Source organism: Bombus pyrosoma, linkage group LG12 (genome assembly GCF_014825855.1).
Source record: "Bombus pyrosoma isolate SC7728 linkage group LG12, ASM1482585v1, whole genome shotgun sequence".
In the NCBI taxonomy this organism is placed as follows: domain Eukaryota; kingdom Metazoa; phylum Arthropoda; class Insecta; order Hymenoptera; family Apidae; genus Bombus; species Bombus pyrosoma.
Genome location: NC_057781.1, coordinates 7,253,326 through 7,267,359, shown reverse-complemented (window position 1 = coordinate 7,267,359; position 14,034 = coordinate 7,253,326). Strand labels below are relative to the sequence as shown.

The following is a 14,034-nucleotide window of genomic DNA, read 5'->3' as shown; positions in this document are numbered from 1 at the left end:
TTGTAGTAGAAAAGTATGGATAGACGAGGCATTAATATAACGTGATATTAAATGTAAAAGTAACGCGCTAACTTAGACATCAATAACTTACCAGTGATAAGTAACGCGAAAAGGAAGAGCACAATCTAAGTACAATTGTTCTATCAATAAGTTCTATTCAATTTAGAAGTACAGTTATTTCATAAATGTACGTGTATCATTGGGAGACTAAAAAGCGAAATTATCAATAAGAAGAAGTGTACTCGATTGTAATCATTATAGTTTCGATCAAGTGATATTCTAAAAATGATCACGTTGTTTACTCTAATCATCTGCATGTTTCAATAAATTTCGTAGACAAACATTTCAACTCGAGGGTAAGTGGACCCGGATATTATTTTCGTGGAACGTATTTCGCATCTAAAATCTCTGCAATAAATTATCTTAGTTTCTCTTTACGATATAACATATAGTAACAAAAACATATTAACGTAAAGTTCTTCAGGATGAAATCGATTATTGGGTTCTTCGACTTAATCTTCTTAAAAAGTACGATCTGCCGATTTTTATTTATAAAGGTTGTAGAAATGAATAGTCATTTGCAACCTCGCTGTAATCAAAACAAGAAATACACGTGGCAAAGAGACTGTGTTTGCAGACTTATTCGTTCATTTAAGTAAACATTTAGTCAACATACAAATAAATTAAATTTATTGTTTCCCTTATGACTTTAATTATAATGTAATTAACCTTTCTTTCTGTTTTAAATTAAAGAGATAGATCGTTAATTACTTTATTATAGAGGAATAACTAAAAATCGTGTTTTCGTTTTCAATATTTTCATTCAACTAATATTTATTTTTAACAGTGTAAATCCATTTACCGGACCAGTCCGCCAGTGAATACCGAGGGAATTTATCCTTCGGGTTTTTAATTATTTCATTTGAATCTCTTTCCCCATTTGCGCGTTACAGTTTAATCTAGTTCTTTTTTTACTTCATTTTCTTGTTTACTTTCTCTCGTTTGTTTCTTTTCAGGGCATTAGTGCTAAGGTATAGTGTTAAGATACGGTTCTTAGAACATAGTGATAATATTTTTGTTATAGCTTTTCCCCACAGTTCTTGATACTTATCACAATAGTTAATCAGACTAATATGTAACAAACTTGTGCAGTGGCGTTTGAAACGCAAGAAAATTGCAAATCTCAATAGAACGGTACATTTACAGTTCCTTCGAGACTTTTGATGAGACTACATCGTTGCAACAAGAACAAAATTCGGACTTGAAAATCATATCCAAGGTGAATTATGTGTTCGCCAAGTAACTAAATAAATTTTATTATCAACTTAATAAATAATTTCTGAACTAATCATTAAATAAATAATCTTCGAATAGCCGAACAGAAAAATACGATAAAAATATTTCCCTTCTAAAAGGTTCAAACCGGGCGGCTTTTCTTCTTCATTTTCGCTAAAAAGCGAAAGATCTTCACAAAACTTGCGCTCGAATGCCCGAGTTTAGGATTAAATAGATCATAATTTCATTTTGAGGTGTTGTCAGACGAAAATTTTCGTTGCACTTAAGTGGGCATACCGTGGACGAACAAATACTCTGTGTGCTTCGCATAAAATCTGCACTTTGAAGTGCCAAAATCCAATACAACAATCGAATCTTCAAAATTAAAGAACGTAACGCGAATGATATAAAAATAGACGCGAATATGACTATAGGGCTAGCTAAAGTTTTTAAAAATATGTACATATACATACATACGTAAATATACGAGAAAATATCTCAATATGTCTAAAGGTAGCATCGTAGCGTCATTTCACCCTTACTTCGACCTTCCAAATAGACGAACAGAAATATCAAGAATGTTTCCTTTTCGTCCAAACGATTTCGTATTAATCAACGACGATGTTCGTTATGCAATGCCGCAGTTTACCGAAAACGTCAATCAGAAGAGATCGTCAAAAGAAGTGAAAAATTGAATCTGGAAACTCGTCAAGTATACGTATGTTTGACTAATTTCTGATCAGAGGAAAAACGATTGACAGGTGATTATTGTACGCGTGAAAAATCTGTAATGGAAAATGTAAAGTAACACGATTTTTGCATGAAGTCGTCTCCTGTTGGATAAGATCGGATTTGAAAAGTCAATTACACACCCACTAACGTTTGTTTAACCTAAAGCTATGTGTTAAACTCTGTTTTCTTCGAAACGTAGAAACATTATACTTCTTCTTTCTGGAAAGAAAAGAAAAATAAAGGAAACGTATGGTGAGTAACGCACGTCCTCTACAGAGGTAACACATGTCAAGGTCTCTGAAGAGCCATTAGACTATCGATATCCACAAGCTCGAGCTTGTTGACGAATTCTAAAACCTACCATACATACAAATACCACTAAACTGTTTTGCTCGAACTGCCGCTTGTCTTAACGTATAACCGGGTAATCGAGACGAGTGAAGAAGCGTGTATAAACAAAACGGTTGCGTGATATTCATGAGATCCAATGCTACAGCGGCAGCAGTTATTTGACGTTACGTGTGGACGTTCAGGGACAAATTTGCAGCGGATCTTTAGTCCAGCTGAATGAATATTTCGTTAACTTTGTCTTACGATTTAAGTTCCAACAGCGCGTGCCGTAACCAACCGCAGGGTCGGTCAGACGTCGAGGCATTTTACGGTCTAGCTGAGCTTTCGAAGTTGTGCAAATCGCACCGTTCTTTTAATGCGTAAGGTACAACTAATTTTTAATTGTAATTTAATTGTAATTACTGCCAATTGAATAAGAAAAATTTATTATCTCGAAGTGAATAATAAATAATATTTCATAATTATTATACATAATGCAAAATATATTTTATTTTTATTGTTCATTATTTGATTTGCGTATCGATTCATCAGCGTGACAATATTTTCCCAAAATATATTATCAAATAATGTCCAATTCTTTTTTGTTTTCACCTAACTAACGATTTAAGTTGTCACTTTACTTTGCTCAACAGCGCTTAACATTCTTTTCGAAGAATTTTCTAATATTTTTCAAAGAAAAATATCTGCACGCTCGAATGCGGTCAAAAAAAGTTTTTGTCGCATGTAGCCCGAAAAACGTACAAAGTTTCATGTACGTGTTGTTTATGTTTGGCCCGATCGACGTACCATATCCCTAACATGACATTGCAGATTAAGGGGTTAAGAACAAAGTGTCAGCCCTGTGCTGTCCATGCTTCAAGCTCGTGCACTTATTTACATCTACCACCTCGTTTCTTCGAATAGACTTTAAACTGTAAACTAACGTAGAGTACAAGAGGCAACTACGATTACAATAAACAGCGAAAAGCTGCGAGACAGCTTTGATCTCGCAAAGAATCAACAGTCGTTAATTAGACACGTGACAGCCACGTTTCGCGAAGCAACCTCGTATTGTCTGTACGCATTGTAAGTATCTAAAATAGCTCAAGAGTCGCGGATGTTATAATTTCGCGCGACGAATTCGGCAGAGTCACGGGTGTTCGCAGGATGACGATAAACAACTACATGTCGCCCTAATTAATTCAAAGGAAATTTACCAATGATCCGACGTGATGATCCGCCACGGCGCGTATAAGGCGCTAAGAATATCCTGGAAGGTCCTGGCTACGGGGTGGGGAGGATGACGAACCTTTTGGCGGGAGGACTGAGATCGTAAGTCGAACAGATCAGCGCTTGTCCCAGAAAGAGATAAGTCGCTTAGAGAAATTTATTTATAACGTATACATATGTATAGAGAGTATATAGCGCGGGTGACATTTTCATAGTCGGTTCATTGATCACTGAAAATTGCTCCGAAGCAGCTCGTGCACATATTGGTTTATTAGAGCGTGATTGAATACAGGGGCAGATTGTAGGGAGACGGCGGGCAATCAGCCAACTTGCACCCCATTTTATACTTTCGTCATAACAATTCATTCGAAAAACATCTTTGAGCACGATAATATTTGTTATACACTGGCCCACTAAAGTATTTGCACGCTTAACACAGAGAACGTTTCATACGATAAGTAATAAGCGTATGTATAAGAATATATGCAACGTGCAATAGCATGAAATTAATTGTTTAGAAGCTGTTATTAAAGAGACTCAACACGGTCATGATATCGCGGCTGAAGATTCACCGCAATGTATCTCTTTTCATTTGGCACATGAATGAAGTCAGGCAATTGAATAATTATTGTTCAACATGAAATAAAAGATGGAAGAATTATTGTTTGGAACGGTTACGAATAACATTGCGATAGTATTATTACGAGATGATAAAATAAAGCTTCATCTATGAGACTATGGCAATTAAGGGTTGAGATAATGCATATTATCAATGTGAAGGAAAAGTCAGTCGAAATCCATACCACGGCGAATATGTTAATAATAAAGTAGAATTACCTTTAATTTTTCTTTAGGTATTTAGATACTTAATTATTATTTTATTTGATATTCGTGACAAATTTAGATCTCTCACGACATAAATACCTTTCATTGACGAACAACTTTGACATATTAACATATCCTTTATTATGAAATAAAGAATATTCCATAAATAGATATGGTAAGACATGGTAAGACATGGTAAGACAAGCGGCTTTAAAAGATTAACTTAACAAATTTATTCCAAGTACTCAACACGATATTTGACGCAAGATTTCATTTTTTCTAACGTCTATGAAATTTCAAATTAACCGCGTCATGTTAGGACACAATAAGAAGGTCATTTCGTGTATTAAGAATATATTATGATGACGATTCTTTCGTTTTCCATTTTCACCCAAAGCAAAACTTAGGCGTTTCGATACCATAGAAATTTAAATGAACGAAACCTGATTGTGAGTGGCATGAGCAGGACACACACTTAGTACGCTAATGTAATTCCATATGGATTTACGATCAAAGATGTGTTTACATAACATTTAAAAGAAATATTAACGTAATAATTTCTGTTTTGTCGTTACGATGAAAGCGAATATTAATCGATAATTTTACGCTACGATATCACGATCATTTAAATTAATTAAACGATCATAACATTCGCAACGCGATTCAAACGAAAGCGTGAAGTATGTACTAGAAGTATTACAATAAATTTGAACAATTTATCGTAGGTATTTATTAAACAAAGTTATGTATAAAATATTGATCAATATTGAATCTATGCAAATGCATGCTAATGAACTAACAAACATGGGCAATCGTGCGTTTTAACGTATGAAACAATTAATTTTTTTATCTTAGTATTTATCTTCGTTTTATATTCATTTTTACATATCATTATGCAACTAAGAATTTTCAGTTTCATGTATGATGTGTTTAGTTCCAATCCTTTGATACAACTTTTTAGGATTCAGAAGAAAATCATAATACCGTAATGATCAAACATCCTACAACGAACTATGTATACTTGTAATTGGAACCTAAATTATTAGATAGGTAATCGTCGTCCCTTTTCATTCGTAGAGATCATTATTACTTTGGTTTAAATGATTACAAATGAGAAAAAAAAAAGGAAGATAGCGATTGACAATCCAAAAGTGTGTACAAGACAGTGGAAGGCAGACTCGCGAGGCTGCCTCGCGATGTACATGGTACCTGCCTCAGGGCGAGCCAACTATTGTTGGTTTTTGACAAAATCGAAATCACAGTCTTTCACTAGCTTCGTTTAAAGGCATATCGAAGGATTTTATCGAAATCGTAATTGTGGTTCATCCTGCTTCGCGTACTACGTGACTGTGACGGCAGAAGGAAACTCGAGAGAAGCAATTGTCGGATGAGGCTGCCTCACGGGTCTGTCTCACGCTCTCTGCACATGGCGTAATAGTAAGGTTCCGATTACAGGTACATAGTTCGTTATAGCATCTTCGTTCACTGAAACTATTAGGCCATCAACTGGAACTATTAGATTGTTAATTCTCGGTCGAGTTGCCGAATAGTTGCCATCACATCGACTCGATACCCTTGAATTAGGTTGTCAAGGACGTTGGTTGTCAACTTTCTCTGAATATACGTAGGCCAAATAGGATATATATAACAAAACATACCAGAATGGTGTGTAAAGAACGACAACTATTTTAGTCACTGAATTGCAAATGAAAAGAAGTGGGTTGGGCTAATCTATAAAAATGGTAACGACTTGCGTGGAGGCGATATATGTAAATGAGCGTTTTAAAAATAGCCACATTTAAGGATACCCACAGATAGAATTATTGAAACACATTCATTGTAAGTATATCTGGTTACCATAAAATGTACTTACCGACTGTGTGGCAGAACAGTAGCACACGTATGATGCCAAACATACTTTTCTGTACAACTCGAACATCGAAAGTGACCATCCTATTCAGTTATTCAGGATTGTCAATTTGACAGCATACTTCAAGAGCATCGAAATGAGGTGATAACTATTCGATGACTTCACTCTTTCCATTAATATCTTAGTAATATCCTACTTACCAATAGCGAAATTCCTGGACCTCTTTCATAAATCAAAAAACAATCCTATGTCACTAATAGTAAGTCATTAGTCCAGACACCTTTGGCAAAATTACAATTCATTCTGCAATCGTGATTAATGATGATCGTCACATAAAACGAGAAGGACAAGTTAATTTGATTTGATAAAACAACGAACGAGCAAACAAACTTTCCAATAACGTTGTCCCGCAATCTTAGAATCTTTCAAGGAGAAGTAGAGAATGTGAACATCTCTTCAATAACATGCTGTTTTATCAATATAGTTAACACCTCTATATCGGTTAACAGTAACATTGCACCGTTTAGAAATACGAAATATAGCGTAAGGATTATTTAGATCGGGGAGGTGGCTTTTTCATCGAGATATTTACTAAAAATTTAGCAAATTTAGTGAAAAGTCAATATACAATACGAAGGATGGTTTTAAACATTCAGAGGCTCGGAAAAGTATGGATTAAATGTGTACCATAGAAAAGTATATCTATATTATGTATGTTATACAGATAAAATATTTTGGGATTTCATTGACATTGCAATGAGATAAGACAGTCAGTCAGGATTATATTTCTGGAATTTGAAACCGATCTGGACATTTTTTTTTTACAAGATATTTTAGAATTACAAGATATTTATTGCAAACATAGATCTTCAAAATGTAAGTATCAAAAATGGTGCCATCGAATACCGAAGTTTATTAAATACAATGGATAATTGGCTTTTTGAATTAAACGCTTGCGTGATCTCTGTGAAATCTATACTACATACGTATTTTGTTATCTTTATGAATAATTTCGCACTTGTTTCTAACTTTACCGGTGCTAACGAAATTTCAAAATGCTTCATTTAACACACCTGATATATTCATAAAAGGATAAACGGAACACCCCGTATAAAATGTTGTACGTTTAACGAGAAACGGTATCTTATCGCTCTGATTCCCTTTAGAAGTTGAAATTTCTTAAATTATACGGAGGGCAATAAGGTGGTTGTTTCGAAAGCGAGCACAATTCAATTCTCGAGAATCTCGCATAATCGGCGACACCGAGAGTTAGAAAAGAAAAACTAATGTTCTTGTGCGCTATTCGATCAATGTTCACATATGCAAATACATAAGAGTTACGGTGCAAAAATCAAGGACCAGCTGGCAATATTTGCTCGTGCTCATTTTCTTCGAAAATCATGACGATCTAAATTTTTAATTAACGCGACGATTTTGTTCACTTCGGTATGTGCATAATGATACACGTATATACAGGCAATTTATGTACAGCCGTATATTTACACAATAGTAGACGTATGTTTGAACAATTAGAACTATTAGAAAATCTAAAAAACCCATCTGAATAAGTAAACTGGAAAAGCACTATAGGAAGTAATGTTTTATGTATGCATATAAAATATATATACATAGATATATCAATATTGCCCTTCTTAGTTAACACATTGACTGCTACGCAATTTTATATATTTATTCCTAGCAGTCGCAATAGATTGAAATGTGTTGCATTATAACGTTTCATTTTTGCAAAATCATCTTACTTTAATCATTTTAATCATTCTGAAAAATGTAGTAAAACCTGAGTCACCGATGCCAACCGTGACGGTTAGCCCATTAAAATATCCTATCTTATATTCTTTTTTATTTTTCAAGATATCTTGGAATATTTTAAGCTTGCTTGATTAATCTCGTAATTTTCTTAATTTATTTAGCCTGTGTTTATTATCTTTTAAGAGCAGTTATACTATACACTACGAAGAATAACAATGGCGAAGAAAATGATAAAACTTTAGCTTCGTTCAATTCTGAAATGATAAATAATAACATTTTGATTAATACGAGCAAAATAGATCTTTGGTATATCTAGTCTAGCGTAGTATATAGTAATATAATTGCCAACAAACAGGAGGATAAAATTTGTTTAGGAGATGAAGGAAAGTCAAGAAATGTGGAATTTCTAGAACAATAGGGACGTAATCGGTGCTTTATCAATGCCTCGTCTAAATAAAACGCAAATCAAACAATCCAAAGAGGGAAAGTTTTGATACAACTTCGTCTCACGCATTGGATGCTCAGACAGCCCATAAAACATTTGCATATTGTCCAGTTCCTTCTTCGATATCGATTCCTCGGTATCGATGCGCTATACACGAAAAAAATACGAAAAAAGTCGCGAGGGATTTAAGAAAATCGAAAATTGTAAAGTTCCCGCAATTGCAAAATTATAAATATTATTCTTGCAAATAGAATTCTGATTTAGTATTTTCAAAGAAGCTTAGTACAAGAAGAGAACGAGAAGAGAGAGAGAGAGAGAGAGAGAATATCAGCAGATCATTAATTATGAAATCTAGAATTTAACATTCTATTAGCGTGCATAACGTATGTCATGCGAGCGAAACAGCGACATGTGTTTGTATAATATTGTCAAGAGCAATGGAAGCAAAATTCAGAACAAAGTTTGATAGAATGTAACGGAGGCCCACTTTAATATTACTATCAGCTATATGTATATTAGGACATCTATCTGTTACATTTATGGATTGAGAAACTCTAATAAATTTTACTTTATTTAGTCTTTACATCACAGCTATGAATGACGTGATATATTTATTATATAATAAAGTGACTAGAAAATGCTAGCTATAATAAATGAGCATTCAATTTGTACTAAATATCAGTAGATATCTTAATACTAATGATTGCCAGTGTATATTCCCATTTCTTTGTAGGAAATAATATTACGTGGTAGAATAGTGGACATACATGGAGGAAAATAATTAAATAAGAAAGAGGAAGTAGAGAAATAATTAGAAATTGAAAGAAATAGAATTAAACACATGTCAATAAGTGGTGATAAAGAAAACAAAAGATAACAGGAACTTGATACGCGAGATTACTATATCATCCAGAATCTAATTGATTTGTAAATATATTGTTTATTGTAATTTCTCACTTATAATTTTAAGCAATCTTTCGTAGAAAAGTTAAATCGAAATCAACAATTGCTAATAGGAAAAAGATATATAACAGAAAGATATATAAAAGAATTCTTGCAAAATATAAAACGAGTGTATATCTTTGAGAAATGCAATTGATTTTGGTTCGTAAACATATGTTCATTGTAATCTTTTATTTCTACTCTTAGCAAGCTTCTCATATTTTTTCAACTTCAATGGCTACAAAAAATATTGGCACACCATTGTGCTTATTATAGCATTTACATACTAATTTCTTAAATTTACTGCCTTATTGTTAGGCTACAAAAATTTGGTATTATGAAAATGAAATGTATAGAATCTGATAAAAAAAACGTGTTTCATTAGAAAATAAGGGGTTGTGTGTCAATACTTTTTATAGCCACTGCACGTAATATTGGTTGCAGCGGAACGTCGAACGAAAAAAGGATCGAAAGGTTTCCCTTTGAGTAAACGTGTATGAACGTGTATGAACATGTATGAACGTGTACAAACACGATAAATAGTCGCCGCGAACGACACCCATTTACGCGGAACGGCTGAACGCGGAAGCAACGCACCGTTTATTGATCACGTTTCACGGATTTACCGACACTGGATAATACATCCAGGGCGAAAAATCAAAATCACTCGCTTTTTGCGTACCTATTTATACAAAGCAATGCGACCCAGTCACATATCTGCAAGTCCAGTTTTTCTCGTATTTATGTCACGCATATGATTAAAATTAGATTATACAGCGTATATGATTAAAATTAAACTAGATAATGCATATAATTAAAATTAAATTAGGTAATACGTATGATTAAAATTAAATTAGGTAATACGTATGATTAAGATTAAATTAGGTAATAGGTATGATTAAGATTAAATTAGTACTTATAAAGTAAATTTTGAAGATATTTAAATATCTTTTAATATACCAGGCTAGTATTTGGCTAGTTTTTGTTACACATACATAAATTAATCGGCTTATGTAATTTATGGTAATTAAAATATTAGTAATCTATACGGGTAGTTTTACTTATGTTTAGAAATAATATATTACTGTTTATTTAAATAACAATCATTAAATTTTTATGGGACATTATGTAAAACTTTCGAATTTATAAAAAGAACTAACAGGAATAAGCTTATTTATTTAGCAATGACGTGTAGCTGAAGGTATTACAATGCCACAGAAAAATGCATTACACTGTGGTTCTATCGAACATCATTCTATTCATGTATCATTAAAAATTCCACTCGGACACTATCTGATGTTAATTAAAATAGCACGATACAGAATTATGTACGCCATCGAAAGAATTAACTTTGAAACCTATGTTAAACTTTTAGACATTTCCTGCTCTTGTTAAATACTAGTTTACACAGTGTTATACATTTTTATTGCAACACCCTATATATGAATTGTAACATTATCGGTACTATCCATATTAAGATGACAATTCACAATATAGTTAGGGCATCATCTATAGTATGTCATTCAATTTAACACATTACGGACCAGTCGTCTTATTGCTAGGTGTACGCACGGGCCAGATTAAATTGTTTTTCTCTATTTGACAACAATGAAAACCCGAAAATTCTCGTGAACGTTCGCAAGCGTTAGGATCGAAAACACAGGAATTCTCGTGATCCGTCCATAATTAATAACGGTAATGCGCTTAAAAAAAAGAAAAAAAAAGAATGTAATTAAATGACTGTCAATAAATTATTTCGGAATCTACGTTTTTGGTTTTTCCTCTCGAGAGTTTAGTATCATGTAATGACTACTTGTCTTGTATCAATCGTCAAGTCAATAATATTCGCTGCACGTGATCATTGTACATAATTACATTTTTCCACTAGGTGATGTGCATCTTTTTTTCACTATTTTCACTGATAGAGAAACGTATAGTCTACGGTCAAAATCTCGAGACGGTCTATTCTACACAAGGATAACAAATCATACATATTGAGCTGTATAACATAGACTCGTGCTGTTTTTATTCCCATATTGCATATATTGCACTAAATATAAAAACAGAATGAATTTATGTTACAATGTAGTAAAATAACACCATATACACACAACAATGAAAAATGGTCGCAATTTCAATTGGTAGCACTGATATTGGTAGGTTATGTCATTTATGTATATTGTTCATTTCCTGGAAAGGTGATATAACCAAGAATAGTTAGGATATTTAAGAGGTTACTTTGAAATACAAGGTTTAAAATATTGGGTTATAACATATATTTAAGAACAATGTCATAATTCAAGATACGATTGTTTTAACCCTTCTTCTACTGTAACTATAAACAATACGTATAAACAATATTTTATGAGAAACTGTCAAAACTCAAAAACTATCAGCAAAATTATAAAAGAAAATAATGTTTTCGTTATTAAATAAATAACTTGTTGAATAAAAAGTTCTATTGATCTGTGGTATAACACTGTTTCCTTCAACAATTTAACTGTTTTAACAGTCTCTAACAGTCTTTGGATCTTAATGATCTTCCATATTTTGTTTACATATATTGGTTACACTAAAAGGAAGGATTAAATAACCAATTAAAACAAACTATTGAATTATAAAATTGTTCTTAAATAAACAATTCTATTTTATAAATATGATACTTTACTATATCTTGATAAATATTACATTACTCTATAATTATACTTCCATCATAATAAATACTTCAAAATTTGTAATTTTTCAGTAACTCTCCCAAGAAACCAGCGATATGTATTTCTAACCAAGCAAGCAGTATAAGTACACTCGTATGAGACCCGGCTATCAAAATACATATGTATAAAGCTGCCAAATCGCACACTATCGCCGGTATGAAACCTCAATAATACGTTCACATATCTACACCGAATCTAAACGTCGAGATTCAAAATAAATCCATGGTAATAATTCTTATATTGATAGTTATAAGTATGACAGCTAAGTACTGAAGAGATTATAAGGAATATAAATTACAACTATTTTACACGATGAAGCAGCATGCGGGTACGCGTTGCGCACGCCAAGAAACGCGCGCACACAATTACATCAAGTTACGCATCCACACGTATACACACTGATGTTCACACCGATCGAGACAATGCGTCAAAGCAGAGGCGGTAATAATCATTCACCTTTCATGTAATATCAAAAACTAATAGATCCAATCTCTTCAAGGCAACAAACGAGAATATGTACCGAATATAATCTGCTGAAGAAATGAAACATCGGATAGTTGAAACGACTCAAGAATGGATCCACCGAGAAGAACACGATACAATTGTGTTCATACGCGACGAGTTTCTCGCGATATCTTTCACGGACACGCGGGAAAATCGTTCAGCCGATATCTGGTAAAATCGTAAAATTACACCAACGAAAGTTCGATTATGGTTTCTGTTATCAAACAGAACACTATTAAGAATCTATGAGAGAGAAACTGAACAAAAGTATCCGGCCGTGGCACTCGACTGTTCGATTTCTGCACACCAAATTCGATATCCCTATCACAAACTTTTCCAGCTGAATAACGAACGTCGTAATCACGAAAAATATTGTCAATGATTCTAACATCGACATGAATATGTAGTAGAGTATTTATGAATTTATGAAACAGAGTTGTTAGACGTATATTCACCACAATATCGAGATGCACGATAGTAGGCGCGGCTTTTCACCCCGTATAGAGAGAAACGATTTCGTGTCAGTAATTTGTCACCTACCTACGTTATTCGAGCGTGTCCTCTTCGTCAACGATCCTCGTGCTATTCACGAATGAAACTCACGATACCGATTTAACACAGAATCACGAACGAATCGTGCTCTCGGCACTTTTCAGCTCGTGCTTGTCGCACGCCAACCGAGTCCGCCATCTTGGGGCAACCGCCAAATCCCCCCAGGCAGGACAATACTTTCCCATGAAAAGTCACTAGGAACCTCTACAGATTTTCCATCTTTATCTCGCTACTTCTCTCACCCTTAACCCTTGACAAACCGACTATAGCATAAGTCGTTTTACTCCTTCTCGATACACTAGACTTTGCAGATATATCTGTGTTTATTGCGATTATTAGTGTGGTATTTGTGCAAATTCATATTTTAATGAGTGAAATGAAATAAAATAGGACCTAGATAGAAAACTGTTTGACAGTCCTATACTTTGCATATATTACATTTTACATTTTACATATTGTGTGCACTCCGTGCATTTTTCCATCTACAAATTTCCTATAAATACATAAAAATCCTGTATAAACCTATAATATATGAAGTTTACTTTTGGTATCGAGGGTAATATAAAATTTGTTTTTTATTTAAGATGTGATTTTAAGATTAACATAATCAAATTTGATGTTTTTTAGTACATTCATATTTAATGTTGTCAGGTATGTTATTCATTTTCCAATTATTAGTTTTGTTAATGGTGTAGTAAAGTCTAATTCTAATTTATTCTTGATAATGTCTACCTTTTGATAAATTCACTAGATATATATTGCTGTATTATCGCCACATTGAGATTATTTCGTAACTACATTCTAATTAGTTCTATAATTCAAGTGATACTTGGCATTTAGCGTAA

The 14,034-nt window shown here is 33.3% G+C and overlaps 1 protein-coding gene across 1 annotated transcript in view; it reads right to left on the bottom strand.

Annotated features, from left to right (window-relative positions):
• Positions 1-13,339, bottom strand: part of LOC122573325 (putative fatty acyl-CoA reductase CG5065) — a 43,744-nt gene extending 30,405 nt beyond the window's left edge. The window contains exon 1 of the mRNA XM_043739507.1: positions 13,178-13,339. The gene's annotated coding sequence lies outside the window, so the exon portion shown is untranslated. The remainder of the gene's footprint in view (positions 1-13,177) is intronic.
• Between the last annotated feature and the right edge of the window lie 695 nt (positions 13,340-14,034).